The sequence below is a fragment of the Ambystoma mexicanum genome, chromosome 9 (assembly GCF_040938575.1).
Source record: "Ambystoma mexicanum isolate Mex_15411 chromosome 9, UKY_AmexF1_1, whole genome shotgun sequence".
NCBI classification, from domain to species: Eukaryota; Metazoa; Chordata; class Amphibia; order Caudata; family Ambystomatidae; genus Ambystoma; species Ambystoma mexicanum.
The window spans coordinates 599,389,141-599,415,429 of NC_090931.1; the positions used below are offsets into that span (position 1 = coordinate 599,389,141).

Sequence of the window (26,289 nt, forward strand, 5' to 3'; positions counted from 1 at the left end):
ACGGCTCCCCATGCACCCCAGGTCCATCTAAGGTAAGAAAGCGGGCAGAGGGCCCTCCTGCTTTTGGTGCTTGTAATTCCTAATCAGATGGTAAGGTCTTTCCTTCTAGACTGTGTGGAAAGTCTGTTATTTTGGGGTTAAAAGAGCATTTCGAGCCCATAAGGTGGTGAGGCAGTCCCCTAGAGAGCAAGTCTAGATTTCTTGAAGCGATAGCACCGCATAACTGAAACGTGTGGTGATCTCCTGCATCCCACAAGTGGCATGGTGGGGTTAGTCGGGGCAGGGATCCTGCCAACACAACCCCAAGCCCAGCATCCATTGGATTGTGGTGGCACCCAGCTTCCTTGGCAACCCCACCACACACCCTCATGCTTCGGCAGGGAACAATTTCACAAATCTGTCAGCAGCTTGCTTGTAGCAGCCACTCCTGCAGGTTTCACTCACCGACTTCCCCTGTTAAGTCACAGGAGGTATGCCACAGGCCTGGACACAGATCTGCATCTGCAGCATCTTTTACAGGACTTCATATTGGGGGGAAAAGGTGGGTTGCTTATTTCTAAGAACTCTCAATATTTGACCTCTAAGAGAATCGGACCATATGGATATAACGTTATTAACCCATGATCAAAATATATGGTTGGATACTGAAGTCAGAGATATAATTCATCACCCTTAGTTCCACTGCTGAGAACTTAATGACTAGGACACTCAAAAGGTGATGGATACAGAAGTTTGAACTAATCACAACTACTCGTAAAGCACTTTATGTGCCTCCAAGGTGGCACGGGTATGCCCAGACATGGGTCCCATGCTCAGTGTGCATAAGGTCCCAAGCTGCACCTCAATTCAAAGGTTTCCACTTGGCATGGTCAAAGATAAAGCACTGTGAGCGCTGAGGAATGGTGGTGCACATAATTAATATACACAAAAACAAAATCAGTGAAAAAACGTGTGTTAAAGGGAAATCATGGTTGCAGTGCTAAAAAGAACACTGGAAGGTAATCAGTGACGTCACGTGCCAAGTCATGAGCAGTGCAAAATAGTGGCCGAGTTATAGCTTAGGAAACCTAAATGGGGAATGTCTTGTGCTGTAACCATAAGGTTACTTTAGCCAAAGTTCTCATCACTGATCGGAAAAATATACATATATTTATATGAAATGTGTAATTATTATATCTACTTCATTAGAAAATGTTCCACTAACTTTGCACATGGCAATCATCATAGAAGACACAGCAAAAAAGAGGAATATAATATTAACATATGTAGGTGCATAAAGACGTTAAGAACCAGAGTGATGCCTTAAAAAAACAGAATTAAGAAAATTTGCGAGCTCCATATTGGCACGCCATTCTATTTCGAATGGTTGCTTAGGAATCATTAAGAGCCTGTCTGTGTGCCCAGTCTGACTAGTTCCAGATGAGGTCAGCCGGAGCACACCACGCCGCAGTAATTTCCCCACGCAGACATCGAGACCATCATAGCAACAGCATATGAGCCAAGGTAAGATGAAACAAAAAAGTGCCTGCATGCATCGTGTGCATGTTTGGATATATTGTATTACAGTGTGCGTACTGTATATGTACAAGCAAGCAAGCCTGTGCACATGATTTGTAATTTGAACATATTCATGTTTTGTTTGAATCCGAGTCTGACTAACCATGTCCATGCGTGCGAGAACGAGCGAATGAAATGAGTGCACGGGCTTGATGGGATGAGGGGGTTCTTAAGGCAAAGAGGTCAAAGCTATGAGTTATGTACAGTGACCACTATCAACAAAGATTTTGCCCACAGATTCATGAAAGTAATTTACAGCGAGCATTACTGGCAACGATGTTTGCCGCAGATTCATGAATGTGTTATGCAGTGACCATTATTGAATCAGATTGTCGCCTCATGTTCATGACAGTGATTTACTGTAGTGACCATACGGGCATAGATTGTGGCCACAGCTTTGCGACAGTGGTTTACTGTAGGGACTATATTGTAGAGTACCAACTTTGGTTGGGATGATTAATGTATCTAAATATGTTCTATGTACAGCGCTTAGGAATAAGCAATATATAAATAACACATTGTTATAATATTCAAACTGTGCCACAGCTTAATGAAAGTAATTTACAGTGACTGTTACTGGCATAGATTGTGGCCACAGCTACACGAAAATCACTTGCAATGGCATGCTGGTGTATGTTGTGGACATAGGAGCATTTTGCAACATTTTCAAGATGCCTATGTACTGTGGTGCAATGGCATCCACTGGATTGTTTCATGTTCTTCTAGAGATCCAATTCAAAACTGTGTAGATTTTTACCTCCAAATTATGTTGTAAAATGAAACATTTAAAAACATTAGATTAACAGCGTTTTCACTACACTCCTAAACTCACAGTAATTCATGGGAGATGTTTATGCCCCTCCACTTCCACTAAATGTACTCCCCTAGGACATTGAATTGTTTGCATTAGCACCCGGATGGGGGGAGCCAGCCAATCAGGTTGCTCAGAATGCACGCTTATACCACTGGTGTAAGCTTGCGTTCCAAGCCGCCTGACGGCTAGCTCTGCTGCCGCCATCTTTCCTCCACCGCCAACCCCTAATTTTTCATTTGTAATCCCTCCCCCCAATTTACCGTATTGCAGCTGCGGCGGACCTCGCTGCTGCAGCCTCGCCTTCCTCTGCGCAGAACAGCTGCCATGGAAAGGGAAGAGGGGCTCCATAGAGAGCCCCGCATTCCCGTTCCAGTGCGGCCATGTTGGTAAAGGATTTTCCTTCGTCGAACGGGACGCTGCACGCGTCCCTTTGTATGAAGGGAAATCCTTTCTATTTTAGCACCCCCGGTTGCTGCTTTGGTAACCCGGGTTGCTAATCGTGTTAAGACTCGATCCAGCACACAGGATCGGGTGTTAACGGCACAATGATAGCCCCCCACCACCCCACAGAAGCTATCTGCCACTCTGCCATTGGCATGTCCATAATAAAGTCACTGACCTCGGACAAAGGGGGCTGATACGCTTGAGGACAGGCAGCACAGCACCACCTTGTTTCTATGCTAGGCAAAGAAAGTTTAATTTAAAAAAAATGTACCTTGATCTACATCGCTTAGCATATGCGGTGTCTGCATGGTCATCACGTGCATTGCAGATGCAAAATTGGGCCAGGACAGCCCTTGAGTTTGTGGTGCAGACTGTGCTTCTTCGGAGGGGAGGGGGCAGGGAGTCCCCTCAACAGTGCTTGCAAGGGCACCCCACATTTTGTGTTACAACACTGGTCCTATCACAGCATTTACATCACTGCATCATAGGGCCCGTTGTTGCGTTGCACTCAATCATCCTGCAGGGAGGAGGAACCCCCCCACCACCCTTCTGGCCTGTCCACGATCCCCCCCAACTGCCCAGAATAATAAAATCTCACCTGACCCTTAGTCTGGAATTGTGGTCGAAGTGGACGCGAGCGGTGCTCCTCTACTTTTTGCTTCTTCTTACGTTTTGATCTCCCTCTCTCCGTCTCTCCCTGTCTCCCTCTCAGATCTGCTGATGACCAGTGGACAGGAGCAGTGCTCCTCTACTTTTTTTATTTAGTTTTACTGTTCCTATACTTTTATTTAAAAAAGAAACCGTTCCTGAATGGTTTCCTTTTAAAATTAAAGTGTAGGAAGAAGTTGAAACTTGCACTTTCAGTGCACTGCACTGAATGTTCTCTTAAAAGCAGGTGCATGTGTTTGGGGGTTTGTATTGTGCGTGGGGGGCGTGGTGGTGGGGTTTGTGGGGAGCAGGGGTAGGCCAGTATGGAACATAGTTCCACTACTTCTTTTTGTACACTTTGACCACTGCTGATGACAGCGACTGCTGAGTGCACCCAACACTTTTCTCAAAACAGTCCATCTGCCCCCACTCCTGCCACCGACCGCCTCACCTGTGGCATCTTCGCTCTCTCTGGAAGCGAGCGTCATGATATCCTAACGCAGAGGATTCACGCGATTGCTGCGCTGAACTGCGTGTAGCCTGGAAGTTACAAGCCCAGGAAGACAGCTTGGTTTGTTGATGCAGCTTTTCTGTTTATAAGATTAGGTCACAACGTATATAAATGAGTGGGATACTGCAGAATATGGTGAGTCACCTGCCGGCCGGGTCCCAATAGCAGTTAGTGTGTGTGTACGTGTAAGTAATCGGCCCATTGATACACTTCAGTGTGTTTGGATGAACTGCAAAGATCTGTAGATGTCCATTGTCGTGTGTCACAGAAACCACGTCACTTCCGTTTCTTGGCCTTGGCAAATGCCCGGGGAGCAGGGCTTAATAGCTCAGAGGAGGGCGCAGCAAGTGGTTGACCCACACAGCTGCTTCAATGCTCACCATGGGAGAAAAGGTTAAGCATTGCTTTGTTGTAAACAAAGGAATGCATATTCCAAACGCAGCCAGAGATGTTCTGGAGTCGCACACCCAGCGCCCCTCATTCTTTGTGCTGACAGCCTTTCAAGTGGGGCGATGTATAAGTGATGGCTCGTAACAAGCCATTGTTTTTACACAACATGAGCTTAACATTTCATTGTTAATAACTAAACATGGGGTATTTTTATTCAGAAGGCCAGCACAAGTATCCGTATCAGAAAATGTTTAAACTATGTTCTTTATTTTAATGCCTTTTCATTGGACACACCGAAGCTTTTTTTGTATATTACTTTTTAGTTACGTATGGCGCATCCCTGGAAAGGTTAACTTTCATTTTCTTGCTTAAGTATTTTAGTGGCTGCTTTGGGACATGGGCTAAATGCATCCAACTCAGCATCAAAGCTCTTTACATTTTCTTAACAAGCCAACCATTGCCTAAGCATACACTAGATGGCTCCTCGATGCGACTTGGTACATTGATTAGGAAAGCAGGGTTCATTGTGTGTCACCATACAGACAGTATTCCATGGCAAATCAATGCAGTGATGTGTGCAGTGATGATATGTGCGCTGCACAAGTCCCCACCCTGTTGGTTAATGGCGTCTATGTGGTGCTCCTCTATGTAACAGCACACATGCTTGTTTTTGTATGATGTGTCCCATGTCCATACAATAGCACATTGGAAAGTGTTGTGTATGTGGCTCTGACGAGTATGCCATACTGTGCCCACACTTAAACATGCAAAACAATCAAAGAATTTGCCTCAAATTGTACATCCACTAGGCCAAACGCCCTTTCTACACTGCACAGCATGATTTTCACTAGCTGCAGGCCAGCACTAATGAGATGCTAATGCCACCTGTGTTAGATAATGCCTGGGCCTGCTCTTTTTGCAGAAATAACCACGAGTCCTGCGTAATGGTGAGGAGGTAGCGGCTGAGGAACTGTGGACTCTCTACGATGCATTGGAAGCCGGTTTTGTTTAAAATGGTGTTTGTAAGAGGTACAATAATTTTTGTGCATTGTTTATTGGGGTGCAGCATTATACAACACAACCGTAAACATCAGTTAATCACATGTTACTGCACTTCAAACCCCCCCCCCCCCAAGAGCTTATCAACCTTACAGTTCTGTGTAAACTTGGTGTGGCTGGGCGTTGTTTCCTTCTGAAGCAGCAGGGTCCACTTCCGTGCCAAACAGTCCCGTAACTAACATCCTCCAAGCCGCTAGGTTGCCCACATCTTCTTCCCCGCAATTGCTACACGCTTCCTGCCATACCACCGTTTCAGCCTCCGCCCACTTCTGCAGGTCCCGCCACCATATCTCTATTCTTGGCCCATGGCATTGCTTCCAACTCATGGCTATCCTTCTCTTAGCAAGTACATACGCCAGGTCTCTCAGTTTCCCGAGATGTTTGGTGTTCCGTGGTCTGGGGAACCCTCCCAGGAGGCAGGCCCAGGCCGTGTCAATGCGTAGCAGGACCCCCTTATCTTCTAATTTCTGTGCCACTTCCCCCCAAAAGCCTTCAATCACTGGACAGGACCAGAACATATGTGTCATGTCTGCGTCTTCTTCATCGCATTTCGGGCATGCTTGTCTACCTGCGTTCGCAAACTTAGCTATTTTCTTCGGGGTCATATATGCTCTATGCGTAATGTATAGCTGTATTTGCTGCAATCTAGCATTCCTGGACACTTTCTTATGGTATCCCATGGCCCGTTCCCACATCCCATCAGTCAGCTGCGCCCCCACCTCCGCTTCCCAGTCCAGCCTCAAATCCATCAAGTCCTTCCCCACCCGGGTCATCACCACCTCATATAATCTAGAGATCTGATGTCCGCCCTCTGATATATCATATATCGTTCCGATCAGTGCGTCCGGATCTTCCGCCAGCACCGTCTCCGGCCAAGTCTTACGGATGATCTGTACCAACCTTAGGTACGTAACATATTGGCCCCCGTGCAGCCCTGTTTCTTCTCCCAGGTCTTCAAATTCCCTAATGGCCCCATCCTGCCATATGTCTCCCAATGTGGCCAGCCCAACCGATTCCCAGTATGTCCTGATTATTTTCCTAAGCTGGCTGTCCCCCATAGTTAAGGCGACCAGTGGCACCTGTGGGGAACACGGGCACGGGCTCTCTATCAATTGGCACGCTCTGCGCCAAATTCTCCACCCCAGCAGCAACATACTTGGGCGTCCATTCAAGTCTGATCTAGGGACCCAGACGATCTCTTTTAGGTAAAACGGGGCGCAGTCCCGCCCAACCAGCCTAGACTCAGGAGTTTCCTCATCAGAGAGCCATTTAGTCACGTATTGCAATTGGCTGGCCACATAATAGGCCTCAAAGTTCGGCAGCTTGATGCCTCCCCTATCGTGGAAATTTTGCAGTTTCCATAGGGCCACCCTGTTGCGGATGCCGTACCACAGGAAGTCCCTGCATACACTGTCAAGTTTGACAAAGAACCTCCTGGGTATCAGGTATGGTATGTTACTGAAAAAGTGCAATAGCCTAGGCAGGACCACCATTTTAAGCATCGCCCCCCGGCCCATCATTGCCAGCGGCAGCTTCTCCCAAAACTGCATAGATTCACGGATTTTCTTCACAGCCACCTCGGTATTGTGCAAGTGTTCTTCCTTCACAGTATGATATACATCAATTCCGAGGTAGCGGAAAGACTCAACTGCCCAAGGCACGGGCAACACCGGCAATCGTTCCAGAGGGACTCCTGCAAAGCTCCCCGGTGGAAACATGCTCGATTTACCGGGATTAACCGCTATGCCGGACAGTTCCGCATACTTTTCCATGACCTCTAAAATGTACTGGAGGTTTTCCTCCGGATACTTCAGGTACAATAACAGATCATCAGCATATAGGGATATCAAATGGTTCTCTCCCCCCACCTCGATGCCAACCAAGTCATATTGTTGTCTGAGGTACACCGCTAAGGGCTCTAGGGCCAATATGTACAACATTGGAGACCAGGGGCATCCCTGTCTGGTGCCTCTACTGAGTCGCCACCTCTTGGATATCACTGATCCCGTGCGCACCCTGGCCAGTGGTTCGCTGTACAGCAGTTTCGCCCACCCCACGTAGCCAGGCCCAAACCCGTACCCCTCCAGGGCCACCAGCAACTACGGCCACCTCACTAAATCAAATGCCTTAACTGCATCTAGGGACACTACCACCATCTCTTCATCACTTCTGTTTCCCTCTTCAATCACCCGGTGGAGTCGCCTGTGATTATGAGTTATATTTCTATTGGGGACATAGCCTGTCTGATCCGGGTGTATCAGTTTACTGATGACCCTTCGTAGCCTATTGGCCAGGACCGCCGTCAGGATCTTGCTGTCCTGGTTCAGCATCGACAGCGGCCTATACGAGCCACAGCATTGTCTCGGTTTGTTAGGCTTGGGGAGCGGCACTATCAGCGCTTCTCTGAGCGTTTCCGGTAACCGCCCCTTCTCGAAAGATTCGTTGAACATCTCTAGCATCGGGGGGAGTATCTCTGCCCTATACACTTTATAAAACTCACTCGGGAGTCCGTCTGTGCCCGGGGTCTTGCAGGTGGGCAATCGTTTCACTACCTCCTCTAGTTCCTCCAGTGTAATAGGTGTGTCCAGCTCCTCCCTCTCTTCATCACTAATCCTGGGTAGTTCTATGTCTTCCAATGTGTTTCTGATCTCTGCCTGATTTCCTCCCCCTTTGTCCTCATACAGTGCTCTATAATAATCAAAGAAGGCTTCATTAACTCCTTCTTGGGTGTCTACCTCCTCCCCGTCCTCTCTAGCTATCATCCTGATCGGGGGCCTGGGGGTTTCTCTCTTATATAGCTATGCCAGAAGGCGGCCAGTTTTGTCTCCACCCGCATGCTGCCTCTCAACATATTTTCTGTAGTTAAGGTTACAGAGCCTCTCCCAAAGCTCCGAACACCGCTGCTGCAGCTCGAGTACTAAATCTGCGTCCCCTCCTGCCCTGCTGCATTCGCGCTCCAGTTGTCTCTCCGCCTTCTCTAGCTCTGTCAGAACCCCACCCTGCAGGCCCCTTGACTTGGAAATAGCATCACCCCGCAACACGACCTTGAATGCCTCCCAAAGTGTACCAGCCGAATCTACACTGCCCGTGTTCACCTCAAAGTACCACTTAATCGCTTCCCTGATGTCCTCCCTGAAGACCGAGTCCCTAAGCGCACGTGGGCAGCCATACTGCCAGGTCAACACCAAGGGCGAGTGGTCCGACAGGACCCTCGCTCTATATTCAATTTGAGTGGTCGCCATCACCACCTCTGACGTGGCAAAGAAGTAATCCAATCTCGTGTGTAAGTGCTGTGGGGCACAGTAGTGAGAATACTGCGAGGCATTAGGGTGTTTCAGTCTCCAAACATCCGCCAGCCCAAAGACGCCCAGCAATGTCTGTAATACTCTGGCCGCCGGGGTGGGCCGATCAATCTTACGGTCGGACCTGTCCGCCCTTGGGTCGAGAACACAGTTAAAGTCCCCTCCCCAAATAATCGCTCCTCCCACACACGTGCCCAGACAAGTGCATAGGGTTCTGAAGTATGCAGCAGCATTCTGGTTGGGAGCATATGTGTTAATAATGCAAACCTCTCTGTTCTCTACCAGGGCTCTGAGCATGACCAGCCTGCCCTCCGTGTCCACCACCTCCCGTGTGACTCTGAGCGGAACGTGCGGTGCCACCCAGATTAGGCCCCCCCTGGCATAGGCAGAGTACGGGGAGCCCACCACCGTGCCACTCCACTTTTTCCCCACCAGTTCCAACTTGTGTCGGGCCAGATGTGTTTCTTGCAGGAGTGCGATGTCAATCCTCTGTCTTTTGAGGTACAACATGACTTTGTTCCTTTTTAAATAACTATTAAGTCCCCTGACATTCCAGGTGACAATCTTAAGGTCTCCCATGGCAAGTATGTATCTTCCTGCCTCCCATGTAGTGGTTCCCAACTGCCCACGTGACACAGATGGCGTCCCGGTCCAGTAGCTCCTCATATAAGCTCCAACTCCCTTTAACTATACACACAACAAAACCCCTACTTCCCTCCCCACCCCCCTCCCGTTCCTTCCCCAACATCACACACCCCAACTGCTGCCCAGCTCCAGCCTCAGAGCTCAGGCACGGAGCCCAGTAGGGTGAGGTCACCCTAGTGGCCACCCACCTAAAACTATCGTGGGGTAAAGAGTATCGCCCTGTAAGGCTCCCGGTCAAATAAACATTAATCACAGTGTCCTTGACAAATAGTTCAATCATCTGACCTTCTCTACCGAAGGTGTCGCACCGACTATATTCAAGTCCCACGAACCACACCATCTTGCGACGCCATTTTACGCCTCCCGTATCTCTTCCGAGCCCTTTCTAGGCCGAACTTCTGATTCCTGGGGGCATCCTTGCGCATCGAGCCATCCCATGGCATCCTCCGGGGTCTCAAAAAACAAAGTTTTATGTGCATGAATGACCTTCAATTTTGCAGGATAAAGTAATATGTATTTGTGGCCCGCTTCTCTCAGCCTCCGCTGTACAGACCCAAAATTCATGCGACTACGTTGTACAGTCAAGGTATAATCTGGGTAAGCCGTGATGTTTGCCGCTCCTCTCGTGATCGTCCCTCCTTTACGGAAGTATTCCAGTATCCTCTCCCGGTCGCGGTAGTTGAGAATTTTGTCGATCATAGGCCTAGGAGGGTTCCCCGGAGACGGCCTCCTCGTTAGGGCTCTATGTGCCCTTTCTACTGCAAATCCTTGAGATAGGGCCCCTCCAGGTATCTCCTGTAAGAACATGGATTTGATGAAATCCGTAGGGTCACGGCCCTCCATCCCCTCCGGTAGGCCCACGATGCGGATGTTGTTGTGACGTGCTCGTCCCTCTGCCTCCTCCGCTCTGCTCTCCAGGTTGCCCACCCTTTGTGTCAGGGCGTGCAGATCGGCCTTATGGGTGGCACAATCTGCAGTATTCGGGCCAACTTCTTTTTCAAGGGACTCCGTGCGCTCCGCCAGGGCCCTGACATCCTGTCGTAGCAAATTAACGTCCTCTTGGACCTCTGCAACCTTGAGGTCCAGCGCCGTTTTTAGTTCAGTGACGGCCAGTTCCAGCTTTGATTCCCAGGCCGCCCTCAGATCCGCAATCGCCGCCAGGATTTCTTGGTTGGTGCACGAAGGCGTTGCGCTACTCACAGCCAGCGCATCCTTACTTTTGGTAGTGTCCTGGCTCGGGGACGTCCTAGTGAAGTCGTCTAAGGTGGGCTGTTTCACCTTCGGTCGCACTGGCCTGCTCGACATGACTCAGGGAATCAACCAGCTGCTCAAGTAGCAAGTGTGCGTACAGTGCACCTTCACAGCTGGGCCACCGTGCAGCTCGCTTCTATTCCTGTCCCGGACCCTGGTCGGCCATTTTGAGTCGCCCTTTGTTCCCGGCATCTTTTAACTCATCGTCACCGATCTCCGTCGCCGTTAATCCTGTGCCTTCCAGAAGTTCACAGTGCGTGGCCAACACCTTCACACACCAGCATGTGTATCGTCGGTGGTCAGTGGTCCGTCGTACCGCACACATTTGCCCGGATCGTTGTAGGATCTCGGGAGCTCCTCCAGAACGCGTCCTCCTACATGGCTCTCGTAGCCACGCCCCCTTGCCTGTCTATTATTATTCTTTAAAGATGTTTCTGTATTTGGGGCTGGGCATGCTCACACTGAGACCCAGCCCCACATACAACCCTGTGCATTTTTAAATGTTCTTCTTTAGGCCACACCCATCAAGTCTTAGACCACGCCCATCATGAAAGCCACGCACCCAAATGAGGGGCCCCCTCAATTTCTTACCCCACTTAAAGCACTGCCTGCAGCCTATTCCTGAACACAGTGAATTGGGGCTCAAGGTCCCTCTGAGGCAGTGGCATGAGATGCTGGGTAGAAACACACGGGCGCCATCATTACAGATGCGCTGCAAGCAAATTAAGTCACAGTTTGGGCGGGGTGGGGTGGGGGCTATATGTGGTGAGGGGGGCACGGGAAGAGAGACAAATCACTCCACAGGTTTAAGAACGAAATAAGGGGAAACCAAGCCCGGCTGAAGATGTGTGGGGGCCCATTTCAAGGTGAGGGTTGGGCCCCTTCCTTAGAGTGGAAAACAGTTTGAGGCACCCATGTGGTGCAAAGATTATAATGGAGACAAAATAGTATATTTCTGTGTTTTAAGTGTGCGCTTTGCAGCACTGGCGTTACAAGCTTTATTTGCTGGAACCCGTTGCGCCGTCAATTCCACGTGACGGCCTGAAGGGCTCCAGCACATGCAGTTTGTAGCATGAGCGCTGCAAAGCTCACACTTGAAGCGCTAGAACGAAACGGAAATAACATAGAAATTCATCTATTGCAGTGTTATTATAGTAATGACTGGCAACATGGGGGCAGTTGCTGGGGGCCCCGGGAGGCTCGAGGCCCAGCTCACCTGAAAGAGTTGAAAGGCCCTGATGCCGTCCCTGCTGGCTACTTAAGGGGGGGCACCGGGGACGGATACTATAGGATTTCTGGGGGAAAGCATACTCCAAGCTCGTATGTGGGGGTGACAGCGCGTTAATATAAATATAAGCATCTGAGGGGATGCTTTTGGAAAGGGTTCAGAAACTGTAATCAAATATGGCTTCTCTATTTTCATGTCAATAAATACGAGGCATCATTTGGGGCATTTTGAGTGAAATGAATTAGCCTCCGATTCCCACCAGTAAATATTTAATACTGAGAGATCCATCACTCACCCTTAATCACCAAAAGCTTGTATGCGTGACGTCAGGAATCCACATGAGCTCAATATCCAAATCATTTGGTTTCGAGGTTTTATGGTAAGGTATTCTATGTACCATTGCAATAGGATCGCAAGACAACACTGCCCCCCTGTGGTCGAATATGGGTACAGCGGTATAAGCAAAGGCAGCGATGAGCAATATGAAATCCATGCTTCTGTCCAATTAAGTAAAACCTACAGGAGTATCATTGGACAAGACTTTTGGAGAGACCCCGGAGGGAGTGGGAGGGGAGCGGGGGTGTTCCATTTTAGGAAATGGCAGCCCAATAAAAATAAGTGGCGGTTGTTAGGAAGAAAAGGTTCTAACCCGCCGTCATATAGAGGCACGGTGATGACTAAAGGTGCTCCAAGGCAATTATATGAATGGCACGTGCAGCAGAAACATATTTCATTTAATGGGGGCATCTCCCGAAAGATTTGCGATTTTGAACTGAAGGTGAAGTGGTGGCTAGTCGGTGGCACTCTGACGTGTGTGGCTTGCTAAGTGAAATGGCCTTTTGCACTCTGACGCGCTACATGGCAGAAGGTCTCATCTTTAATTTTATAAGCCCGCTTTAATAAGGATGAGGTCTATTCCTGAAGATCAAATAACCTCGACCCCGTGAAGGGAAGCAGCATCACACCACCACCAAAAGAACAGCAGGAAGCGGTGCCCCAAGACCAAAGCATTATAGGGGTGCCGGCATTCAGTGAAACGCTTGTGTTTTCGCTCCATTGGAGACTTGCGGCACGTTCACTGGGCCCTCCCTTTAAGACGGTGGGTTAAAAAAAGTAAGATAAACAAACTACCATTTATTGTGAGGTCAGAATACGCCATTTCAATTAACAAGCCACATATGGCAGACAAGGCGAAAGTGGGACTGACCATAAAAGAAGTGGGGGGGGGGGGGGGGGGAGGAAGGGGCACATGAGTGGACTCCGACATCACTGTTTGCAGAGAGACAGAGCTCACAACCTTCTACAAATAATTTATTTTTCAAGTAAGCAAAAGCTGTCTGTTAGACAAGTGAGTGATGATTGAAATACTTTCTATTATCACAAGGGGGAGTAATTTCGGAAACTCGCCCCATTGCTGGAAGGAGCAAGAGCAAGGCAATGAGGTTAATAATTCGGTAGATAAGGGCACGAAGTGGGAGGCCTAGTGGTAAGCCAACACTGCCAGCCCAAAGTAATAGCACCAGTGAAACGAGGGAGATCACTGAAGGCAACAGTGACATTAGCAGCTGGTATGGCCGCTGTACACTCGGGAGGATAGCTCAGGGGCAACGTGCTCGCCTTGGAAGCAAGACGACACGGAGCAACACAGGTTCGATCCCTGGGTCCGCGTTTAGAAACCTCTGGGTATTATAACCTATCATATCATTAAGGTTGAAAACCGCAGGTGAGGCCAAAAAAAAACTCACCAGTCGAAAGGAGCGCTGGGGAGACGATCAGAGAAAACCCTCTTCAGTTTCTACTACCTGCTTGTAAAGTAACCTAAAAAACACGTTAAGCCTGTCGCAAACACCTGAAAGAAGAGAGCTGCATGGCAACAGAGGGGTTGCTACAGAAAAACTAACTGCAGACCAGGGTCCGTGCCAGTACTAATACTTTGTGGTAGAGGCAGCCTTGTTGAGCCAAGCCTCTTCATTGCCCAGCGCATGCCCGGTAGTGGGGGTTGGTCAGTTACAAAAGGTTTTTTTCAACACCAGCGGGCTCACAAGGGCAGGCGTTACCATCAGTCTTGGGAGGTCAAGGGGCGTCTTCCTCACAGGGAATCCCCGGGGGGCGGGGCAGTCTGTGGGGACAGCCGGTGCCAACACCGGCAGCAAGTCAAATCCAGGGTGTACTGGGTAGAGATGCCACACTATATGGGAGGGCAATGCCAGGTTTTGCCCCCGCACGGGCAGCAGGGAACTCATTGGTTTGAAACATACCATTGACTCATAAGGAGAGGACCTGGCGGAAATCATTTTTTAAGATCTTTTGCTTATTGGACATGGAGCTGGTGGGGATGGGTTTGAGGGAATTAATGGAAAACGAGAGGTATAGGAGGGAGAGGCCCACGGTGGAGGAGACAATTAACAATTGGTTGGCAGTGGTTAGGATGTTGACAACCATCATGATTGAAAGGTACCCTCAGGATGCTTGTGCCTCGATTGCTTATGAACAGTATGTACAAACATTGTGTTTGACTTACGACGGCGACGCATGGCTGAAATATGACAAAAGTTTTAGGCTCAAAATGCAGGTCTGGCCCGCTATATCCTGGGATGAGGTAGATGTGAGGGGGGTACATAGAGAAAATGGTACCTTCAAGGGAGATGGCGGATAAGGCACAGGGGGGATAAGCCTCATTTTGAGAGATCCAGAGGATCTTATTCATACCGGGGAAGAGGGTCCTTTCGTGGGCACTCCTCCTGGAACAGCCGTCCCAGCTACCAGGGGGAGCAGGCACCTTGCTGGAAATTCGCAGAGGGGTACTGCCCCTTCGGCAAAGCTTGCACATTCAAGCATACAAAGGGCAGAAGTTCAGGGGATCACAGCTCTTCTTCCGGTGAAGGGAAGCAGAGAAGTGGTGCCAAACCCAAGGAAAAGGCAAAACGTGATTAAAACCCATTTACCCACACCGGTGCACCTGCATAATCCGTTTCTAAATGTGTATCACAACAATGCAGATGCAAAACTTCACTGGAAAGTTTTCAGGTGGGGGTTCATGATACCCTTAATGGGTCCAAGGGCGGGCAGGGAAGCCAACAATTTAAGGTCAGCATTGGGGATGTCTGATGTGGTTGCACAAAAAATAGAAAAGGAAATCAAGCTGGGGAGGGTGGCGGGCCCATTCACCTCCCCACCACTAGAGAATTTTGTCATTTCACTGTTGTGGTTGGTACCAAAGAAGGAGGAAGGGCAGTTCTGCCTGATTCAGCACCTCTCCTTACCGGAAGGTGAATCTGTTAATGACGGCATAGCCGAAGAAATGTGCAGGGTGCACTACTCATCATTTGACGATGCAGTAGAGATGGTGAGGTCATCGGGGAAAGGCTCCTTTATGGGAAAGGCCAACATAGAGTCAACCTTTAGGTTATTACCGATCCACAAGGAGAGTTATCATTTGCTGAGGTTCAAGGTAAAAGAAGAGTACTTTTATGACAAATGCTTGCCAATAGGCTGCGCTATTTCTTGTGCATACTTTGAAAAGTTTAGTACCTTTTTGGATTTTGCGCTGAAGGAGAGGGTGCAAAGGCGTGGGGTCCTGCACTACCTCAACAATTTCCTACTCATTGGGAAGGAGGGAATGGGGGAATGCAAGTCACTCATGAGCTCATTCCGGGAATTGATGGAGGAATTGGGGGTCCCGCTAGCCAAGGGTAAGGCAGTTGGCACAGTCACGACACAGACATTCCTGGGGATCGAGATTGACTCAGTCACAGGGCCCAGGGATAAAGTGTTGAAACTGAAGGATACTATCAAAGTTCTGAGGGGCAGGAACAAGGCTACCCGGAGGGAGCTCCAATCTCTGGCTGGCAATCTCAATTTTGCAGGAAAGGTCATCCTGGCAGGGAAGGTGTTTGCTAGGAGTATTCAGCTCAAAACAGTGGGTTAGCAGCACGCATCACAACATGTTCACCTGGGGTCTGAGGTGAAGGAGGATCGCAGAGTGTGGGATGGGTTTTTTAGATGAGTTTAATGGTGTCCTGCTAAGGAGGGAGGAGTGGGCCAGCAGCAATAAGCTCAAGCTATTCACTGACTCATCAGGTTCCCAGGGTTTTGGGGCAATTTTGGGAAGCAATTGGTGTGGACACGCCTGGCCAGCAGCATGGCTGTCACAGGTTTCCCCCCTTCTCACCTGTCTGTGTTGTTTATTGGAGTTCTTCGATGGAGTCTTCTTGCACACAGTTCGGGTCTTGTATAACCCTGTGCGCATGTCCTCGGGTTCCAGCGTGCGTTCAGCGTCCCGACTCCTGGATTGTTCAGAATGGCCGGGAAGTCCTGGAAACAGCGAAGAGTGTACTCGGGAAAAACGAGTACACGGAGATCCGGGATACAAGAGAGGACAAAAAGGGAAGGAATGAATGAGGAGGAAATAATAGGGGACCAAGAATCAAAGAAGTTAGCAAGAGCGAACTACGGCAGCAAACGTCTAGCCACTGCAAGCGGTAGCATTGAGACGCGTGGGGGCGTGTCTGCTTTATAGAACGTGATGTGTCCGACGCGGAAACTGGTAAACAGCGTTTCGTGTTTGACGGACATGTTGGAAGTACTGCTGAGTGCAAGCCCCTATACATCAGGGACCAGGAAGTCCAGAAGGGACGCGTCCGATGGTTCATGACAATGGCATCATGAGGGGATTACCAGGGACATCACTCTGCTTGAGCTGTTCCCTATCGTGGTGGCATTTAAATTGTGGGGGAAGCAATTGAAGAAGAAGAAGGTGTTGCTCTGGTCAGATAACTTGGCAGTGGTTCAGATCATCAATTAGGGAACGCCCAGCAATTTGAGGGTACTGAAGCTGCTTAGAGAGCTCACAAAAAGCTTGCTTACATTGAACAGCGAAGTCAGGGCATGGCATATTCCAGGGGTGAAAAACATGGCTGCTGACTCTCTCTCTCGTTTACAGTGGGAGAGGTTTGGGGGAACTATCCAGGAGCAAGCAAGACAATGACCCCATTCAAGGCACAGTGGTGGGGCATGATTGGGGGGATCTGAGTTCTTTAATCCATACTGCTCTGGCACCTGGCACAGCAAGAAGATACAAGGTGTGCTGGGAGCAGTTCTTGGCCTTCCAAGATGAGGTTCTAACGGAGGAGCAGAAGGATTTGCCAGTACGGGCCTTGGTTGGCTGGTGTTGGCGGTCTCGGAAAACCAGATCTTGGATGGTGTATCATTTGGCAGCAATAGCCCATTACTTCAAACTAGGGGGCAAAGCAGACCCCACCAAGGCGCATTACATTGTGATGGCTATGAGAGGTTGGGCCAAGCAGGTTGAGAGGAAACCAGATGCAAGGCGGCCCATTGATGATGTAAACCTGCGCAGTTTAATTGAGATCCTAGGGGTGATTTTCCATAACGAATCAGAGAAGGTGTTGTTCACAGCAGCCTTCACACTGGCTTTCTTTGGAGCATTCAGAGTAAGTGAGCTGGTACCTGAGAATAGGGACAGCAGGATCTCCGGGTTTTTAAAGCTGGAGGATGTTGAATTGACGGAAGGTCGGTTGTACATTTATCTAAGGAGGTCAAAGTCCGACCAGAAGGCGAAACGGAGCACAGATAGACTCCTTAGCATCCAACGGAGCATAGTGTGCCCAGTGGCTGGTGTGGCAGTTTACCTCCGGCAGAGGCAGCCTGCGGGCGCACGGTCTCCTCTTTAATTGCACAGCAAAGGGTCGGCCTTGAGCCGTTTTCAATTCAGGAGGGTCATGGACATGGCGGTAGAAAAGATGGGAGTAACAGAAGGGGTGTTCGGGACTCACTCTTTAGGATAGGGGCAGCCATATCAGCGGCGGAGGTAGGCCTGGGTCCAGAGGCAATCAAGCGAATAGGGGGATGGAAGTTGGGGTGTTTCAGAAGATACAACAGGCCTGAAAAAATTTAGCGCTAACAACTTCCTTCTCATCTCCTTCCAACTAACAGCATCACGGAGAGGAGGAGACGGTCCATCTGGGAAGCAGGGCCTTCCTTTGCGTCAAGGGCTGTGGTGAGCTGGACGGCAGAGCGGGAGAAGCGGACCGCCGGCGAGTACCGGATATGGTGGCACGCAGTGCCCGGGATGAGATGGGCTCAGCTGCATGGGCACATCAACAAATTGCTGGGTAAGCAGCAAAAGTCGGATGTCATGATCGTACACCTATGGGGCAACAATTTGACGAGCCTGCGGAGGGGGGCTTTAATGAGGGAAATTATGTTTTCTTTACAGGAGTTGTCCTCTCAGCTGGGGGAGACAGATTTTATGGTCAGAAATCATTCCGAGGCAGGAATGGAGGGGGCTAAGAGCCACTCAGCGGTAGGAAAGTCAAGATGAAAGCTAAATGGGGCAATGGCAAACTTCTGCAGGGGCAGAGGTTTTCCCCAGAACAGGCACGTCTTGATCAATTTGAAATCCCCAGAGTATTACCTGAAGGATGGGGTGCATTTGTCGGCATCTGGGATGGATCTGTTTTATTGGAATGTTTGCACAAAGCTCATGGAATTATGAATTTGAAAAGGGGGGGGAGCCGCGGTGGGCGGTAACCCACCTTTTGCGTGGCAGTGTTTTGGTGACCAGTGACAAGAGGCAGACTCCGAATGAGCCATGGGAAAGCCGGAAGGGTCTTCGCTCTTCTTGGGACCAGCGCCTCTTGGGGGCCTAAGCGGCAGGGGCGTCTGGTGGTTGCAATGAGGACTCCGCTTCCCCTGAATAAATGGCACTCTCCCACCCCAGGACCACCTGCAAGGGCAGGCGGGGCTCAGACGCGAGGGTTGGTTGTTGTGCCTACTGTGGACTTTGGTGGGAAAAGGGGGAAGCAGGTTTTGGACATGGAGCAGTCGCCGCACCTTCTGACTATTTCACAAAATTGTGTGCAGTGTTTTGAATTTATGATGTGAAATAAATCTGCTGCCTTTTTATGCCAAAAAGAAGACATGTCTCATTCTGCACCTTACTGGGTGGGAGAGGAAAGGGGCAAAGAATAATGAGCAAGAATAATGTATGTTGGTACAAAGATGGACAAATGTCCAAGTTATACTACCGGCTTGTAAATTAACCTAAAAAAACATGTTAAGCCTGTCGCAAACACCTGAAAGAAGAGAGCTGCATAGCAGGGGTTGCTACAGAAAAACTAACTGCAGACCAGGGTCTGTGCCAGTACTAATACTTTGAAGTAGAGGCAGCTGTTGCTGAGGTCTCAGAAAGTGTACATGGATAAAATGGCGGCTTCCACTGAATGCACAGAATATGGGCTTGAACTGTCATGCACAGCCTGTGTATTAATTTTGTGCATTGCACCAGATCCTGGTGATCATCTGTAAAGCTTCTACACCGGAGCAAGAGAACTATATTCGGCTTGCTGTCAAAAGATACTTTAAGTCGACAAGTCAGGATTACTACACAGCCCCTCTTGGCATCCATTAGCACCAGTGGCGTTGCCAGGAATCAAATTTAGGAGGGGCACAGAGGGGGCCAAAGACAAAAGTAGGGAGGTGCCTATGAAAGGTAATTTGTGACATCACCAGCACTCCTGCAGAGAGGCTTTTGTGCACACCAACTACCCACACCCCGCTCCACATCCCCTTCCATCAGTATGCAGGCACAAAACCATCCAGTGACTAATGGTCCATCGTTAGCAGCTTCATGCTCTACATTCTGTTGGGAGGGGCTGCAAGCTGCTCTGCACACTATGGAGGTCGCTGTGCAGAAGCCAGGCAGGTACACCTGAGAAGTGGCTCGTGCTCATGTTCATACAGATGCCAGAATGTATACCAAGATCATTGCTAGCTTTGCAACAAAAGTAGATAATTTGCCGTGTGATATGCAGACTTCGTGTCACAAATAACATCACGTACAGAGAACACGGTCACTGCTTGCCTTAGATTAGGTGGGGGGCACAGGGTTTCAGAGGTGGGCACAGCCCCCCCACAGTCCCCTCATGGTGACTCCACTGGTTAGCACACCACAGAACACTATAAGTAGATAGGCTCCTGCAATTTTGGCAATTCAGTATGCTTGGGATTGCGCCCTAAATTAGAAGGGTAATGTAAGAAGGCCAGTAACCTGGCCTTCTCAAAGGGGGATAAGAGCCCCTTGTCAGCTGGGCATGGGAGGCCTAAGGAGAAGGACAGTGCTCGTCTTAATTTTGAGGACAAGGGCAGTTAAGAGAGCCTCAACTCCCGTCGGCCCCCTTCTGTTCCAGAATATTTCTGTGCAGTCCATCATTAACTGAGGCCATGCCTCCATTACAGCAGGATTGCCAGGGTCTCTCTCTTTCCTTCAGGGAGACATCACCTTCACAAGCAATCAAGCAGAACCTCAGAGGGAGAACCTTGATCCAGCGTCCAACAAAGCTGAGAAAAGACAGAATATCCACACCAGCAAAAAGGTGCAGGGAGAGAGCAGACTGAGAAGTGAAAAAAGGGAAGTCGCATCACCCAAGGCATCTCAACACCGCAAGCCTCAGTGATCCACAGAGAGTGAGCAACAAAAGAAGCTGCGACTATACAGGGCGGGTAGAGAAACAACAGCGCTGCCAGGGGAAACCGGCAAGCAAACACAAGGACTTGCAAGCTCCTCAGACCACCAGCGACAAAAGGGTGGCACCACCCTTCCTTCCCCATAGAACTTACCTTAGGGCAACATGGAACAAAGACTCAGAACACGAACATCAATTCTTGCATTACCGGGCCAACATTGCACGGAGGACCCGCATGGAAAAATAGACAGTTCATAACGCTCTACTTATGACTATTCATTTCTTTAACCCGCCCCGTTGAGGAAGACTGTTCCAGATTGGCCAGAGAGAAAAGACCAATACCAGCACAGGAATGGGAACATAAGGCTGCAGCAGGAAGCTAGAAGTGTGGGTTATACAGGTGAGGAAAGAAGTGGATGTGAAGGTCGAATAAGAAACCTCCAGGAGGGAGGAATGAGTGCAGGAGTGTGAAGGCGATTTCTGGAGCAGGTAAGCTATTGGACAGGGAGTGAAAGTGCTACAGCTTTGGGAGTGTATGCGTTTGTGCAGCAAATGTGGTCAGAAAGATTATTGTAAGGAGTGACTGAAGCGAACAGTACTGCGTGAAAGAAGAGTGTGAGTAGAGAGTAGGAAGCAGTAGGAGGAATAACAATGGCTGGAGGAAAGACCTAGAAGGCGTGAGAACTGAAGGGAGAGGGGTTTTATAAGAAGGAGTAAGGCTAAGTAGATAAGTAAACAATTTGTCATTTGTAAAGTGCCTTTATCCCATTTGTATGGCTTCAAAGCGCTGTAGGTGAACGCCCTCGGGGGACCGTAGTCCAAGGTTTGAGAGAAATTGCTTAGAGGAGTTTAGATTTGTGTGTATTTTAGCCAAGCAAGGTTGGGCATGGTGGCCAGATCCTTACTAGCTACCCATATCGAGCTGGCAAGTGGATGGGTGCTTTGAAGTTGACAGGAGAGTATGAAAGAGTAGTAAACTCATTATGTGTCCAGCTAGACCGAATTTTCTCGTGGGTCAGAGGTGTTGTGCGATGTGTCATTGGGTGTGTGGTTGCAGATGTGTGCAGGTGAGTGGCCTTGCCTTCAGCGGTCTTCGATGAGCATGAAGTGTGATACATACCTGTGTGCTCTAGTTTGCATCAGCGGCACAGGCTCTCCCCTGTGTTCTGCTGTGGAATGTTGGATAAGAGGAAACAGTAAAAAAAGATAGAAGCTAAAGGGAGCATGCTAGATGGGCTCTGGAATCCAACAGGGTATTTGTAAGGCACAATTCCCAAAACCGTGTAACCACTGGATAGTGTAGGGAAAGTTAGCAAGTCCCCGAGAGAGTTTAGAGAGAGGTGGTGTTCTGCCTTTAGGTAATCGCCAATAACCGTAGATAGAAATATGTAGTAGGGGGCAATCTTTTGTATCAACTAACCTGTGGCTGGGAGGCATGAGTTAGGTTGAGGTGTGATTCAAAGTGAGAGAGGGGGACGACCCTAGGTCCAACAAGAACTTCAATAAAAAACCTTGAGCCACATCGAGACTGGGAGTGATTCTTGTGCCACTGGTGTCAGAAGTGGCATCCTACAGGCACCGATGCAGGTATCACCTACTACCACCCAATGCTGAAAGTGGCACAAATCACCCCAACAGCATGATTACCAACCAGGGCCACAAACACAGCTGCAGTCTAAAACCTATATGGGTTAGATTAAAGGAACTCGGATGTGGGAGCCGTAGTAATTGAAGGGGACTACGAGCAAGAGATTAAAGGTTGTCCTCAGGGAGCAACGCCTGCTGGATTAGACTGGGCCAAGTTATAGCCCATTTGGTTTGTGAAGAAAGTGGGATCCTGAAAGTAGAAGTAGAGGATCTGGGCTACACAGCTGGGCACAAAGCCGGGTGGAGAAACAAAAAGGCCACGCCACAAAGGTGCCAAGACCCACTATGGTAGCCATAATCCCCATTTATAAAAAGGAAGATAGTAATGATCCCACAAACCTTATGCTATCTTTTTGGATAGCCTGGGTAAAGTGCATGCAAAAATATTGTCCAACCGCTTACTTTGCCATGTTGAACATTAGAATCTTCTACACCACACCCAGGCAGGTGCTTTTTGTAGGTGAACACAACCAAACCGGGGAGAAGAGGAGGGGCTACTAGAGCCCAGGAACACAGAATATTGTAGAGGATTAATAAAGAAGGTCCCCTCTGGCAAATGTCTCTGTCTCCTATTCATTCCCAGAGTATCCACTTTGTCCATGAAATGATATGGCCCTAGTTAGAAGACCATAATGGACGACGAGGAGAAACGTGCCCACATGGTTTCCGAGGGCATACAGCCATCTCCAGTGCAGTGAAGGTGATAACAGCATTCTGCCCTCCGACGATCCCGGCGTCCTGATGAGTTAAAAAAGGGTACTCCACCCCACTGCTGGTCCCAGTCTCCTGCGATAAATTCCTGCCAGTGCCGATGTCCTGCGCGCAATGAACACCGCTGATCCCGGCGTCCTGCGTGCGATGCGCACCGCCGATCCCGGCGTCCTGCGTGCGATGCGCACCGCCGATCCCGGCGTCCTGCGTGTGATGCGCACCGCCGATCCTGGCGTCCTGCGTGTGATGCGCACCGCCGATCCTGACGTCCTGCGTGTGATGCGCACAGCCGATCCTGGCGTCCTGCGTGCGATGCGCACCGCCGATCCTGGCGTCCTGCGTGCGATGAACTCCGCCGATCCCGGCACCCTGCGATCAACTCTGCCGATCCCGGCGTCCTGCGATGAACTCTGCCGATCCCGGCGTCCTGCGATGAACTCTGCCGATCCCGGCGTCCTGCGATGAACTCTGCCGATCCCAGGCATCCTTTGATGAACTCTGCCGATCACGGCATCCTGAAGGCGTCCTTCGATAAACTCTGCCGATCCCGGCATCCTGCAGGCGTCCTTCGATGAACTCTGCCGATTCTGGCGTCCTGCAATGAACACAGCCGATCCCGACTCATTTTGCTACGTTTGAGGAACTGAAATAAAGTTAACAGCCTGTGTGTTCGTTTTAGATCTAAATGTATGTTGTTTGGCTACATATCTTAATGGACCTCCTGCTGTTTATGTTGGTGGGAGTCTTTACTTGGAGCTCAAGTTTTCTGAAATGTGGCTGAACCTTCAGCAGAGCCCGGGATCTTTTCCGTGTTTGTTTTGCAACAGAAAGAGGCATGGTTTGGTTTTGTGTTTCTTGAGAGTGTGTTACCTGAGGCGTTAAGAATCATGATTGTGTGCGTTTCCATGTTTTCAAAAGGTGCGCTTGTGTTTGGTTTGTTATGTAAGTGTGTGGAAGGGAATAGATTATGAAACGCTGTGTTGCATGTTGGCTGTTTGTTTTGTCCCGTGCGACGCTAGTACGCATGACTGAATAGGTGGGGTGTGTATGTAAAATGGGGGCTGCAAATGTTTTTATGCATTTTGCCCCATATATTTTTCATTTCATGGTATTATTTTCATCTCGATTTGTCTCTCAGACTCAACGCCCCATGTGCGATGTCCCTACTTTGGTCCGGCAGATCATCCTGCAGGTTTTATAGAGTACATTTCATTTCGCAGTATGTCAGGTAGTCAGGTAGTCTCTCAGGGCGTATAGCCCGCCCAATTGTTCCCAGTTAAAAGAAGTGACGTTGGGCGAGGGTGGGGGCGAGGAGTTTTTCCTGTTCGGCAGTTCCTGCCGTGTTAAATTAAAGAAAGGTTGCATGCTACCCGGCTCCCGCGTGATCATTCCTCTTGTCGGTTTGAGGGCCCGCGCAAAACCTCACAATTGGCGACGAGGGGTGTACAACACCCGCCCGTGCCAGAAGGAGGCCCGCAGTTGAGCGATCATAGCGCGTCGGCACGCCTCTGCTCCGGAGGCCCTGCAGGCATCCAGAGGACCGTGGTCGGGTGGCGTGTCGCGTCGGTGCTCCTCTTCACGTGAGCGGACCCGCCACGAGAGGAAAGCCCATCCCGCTCCGCGAGTGCGGCGGATGCAGGCTGCTTCTCTCCACGCCACGTCGGGGGTGCTAGGGATCTACAAAGCGGGCCCAGCAAGCCCACAGGTTGGAGCGTGGGATAACTCCACCCCCCCTCCCTCTCCATACCCCGCAGGCCGCGGGACCCATCACAGGGAGCAGGAGCCCCAGGGACAGACCCCACGAGGGCTTGTGGGATACGCCACAGCCAGCCTCAGCGACGGAGAGCCCACGGCTCCGACGAACCACGTGCTTCACAGGGAAAGAGCATGTGCCGCGGGACTACACCTCGGCAACAGCATAAGGCCCGACAGAAGCAGCAGGCCCGGACCAGAGCACACACGCTGCTGCTGGCATGTCGGCCCCAACAAGTCCAGCAGCATCCTCATCAGGTGGGTCGGGAGCCATCGCAGATGACGCTCAACAGGCACAAGACTCAGGTACCGCCTCCCAGAACCTGCCCATACCCGTCTCACTCGATGTCAGGGACACCTCTAATCTGGGACCCAGATGGGTCATATGGCTAAGAGACTTTACATTTTATGCGGGTGCAATCAGACTAACTGATGACGCAAGGCTGAAAAACACCTTATTCATGACAGTAGGCTCCGCTGTCAGGGACATAGCGGGCGAACTAATGAAAGTAGACACCGTCACCTACGGAGAACTTCATGGGAAACTATCGGAATAGTTCACCCCCCCACACTAACATTGACTACGAGCGCCACATATTCCATACCACGAGACAGGAAAATGGGGAGTCACTAGACAATTTCGTGATGCGCCTCCGCATCAAGCTGAAGTACTGTGAATTCCACAAATACTCCAATGAGGAAGCTTTGAGATCTCAGGTCATAGTTGGCTGCATATCACAACCGTTCAGAAAACAATTACTCCAAAAGCAAAGGTCCCTCGAGGAAATCCTCGCTCTAGCCAGAATGGAAGTAGCAGTCGAGTCGCAGCTGGATAGTCTAGGCAAGGTCACCATTCAACACCAGACTCCTAACTCGGACACGATCAACAAACTATTTGCTGCTCCTTCACAAGGCGGGAAACACGCAGACGCCACGTGCTACCGATGCGGGTACGAATACCCACACTTGGGTGACTGCCCAGCAGTGGGACAAATATGCGCCGCCTGCGGCGGTATGGACCATTACAGAGCCGTCTGCAAGAACATGCTCGGACCCGGGCCCAGCAGACCGAGACAACAAGAAAGAAGGAGAGGCTCGCGACACAGCCCACCCGCCGGGAGAGGGGAAGAAGAACAGACGGAACCACAGAGAGAGGACAGAACCCGAAGGAGCTTGTATGCCAGGGAAGACTGGAAGCCTACCGACGGCTCCAGACGATCTCAAAGGAGGAGATTTGTCCGATACATCGAGATGCGATCCCCATCAGGCAGCGAATCCCAGTCATCGGAGGATGACCAACGGAAAAAGGGGTATGTGTGGGCACTCAATAACGCCAAGGCCACCCAACACAGCCCCATGCTCACACTGCAAGTCAACAACACACTGCTTGAGTTCCTCATCGATACAGGGGCGACAGTCAACATAATAAGTGAGCAAGCATACAACTCGCTCACCAATCCACCAAAAATCCGGAAGGCAGTAGTGGACATATACCCTTATGGAGCAACCACCCCACTACCCTGTAAGGGGACCATCTCTGCATGGTGCATGCACAAATCACACACGGCAGAAGCCAACAGCGGGTGCATTCTCAGCTTTAGGACCGCCGTGAAGATGGGTTTGGTGCACATATTGTATCAACTCATGGCCCATAAATACTTCGCCAGACCGGACGCAATTGAACAAAAGTTTCAGAATCTGTTCAAAGGACTGGGTAAACTAAAACACAGGAAGGTCCAGCTGCACATAAACCCGGACATACCACCAGTCGCTCAACACTATCGCGGAATACCGGTGAATATACAACATCAAGTTGAGGAGGAAATAGACAAACTCATCAAAAC

General features: G+C 49.9%; 1 protein-coding gene across 3 annotated transcripts in view; it reads right to left on the reverse strand.

Annotated features, from left to right (window-relative positions):
- The window catches only part of SPECC1 (sperm antigen with calponin homology and coiled-coil domains 1), a 1,474,528-nt gene that overhangs the window by 888,240 nt on the left and 559,999 nt on the right, over window positions 1–26,289 (reverse strand). The gene's annotated exons all lie outside the window — the stretch shown is intronic.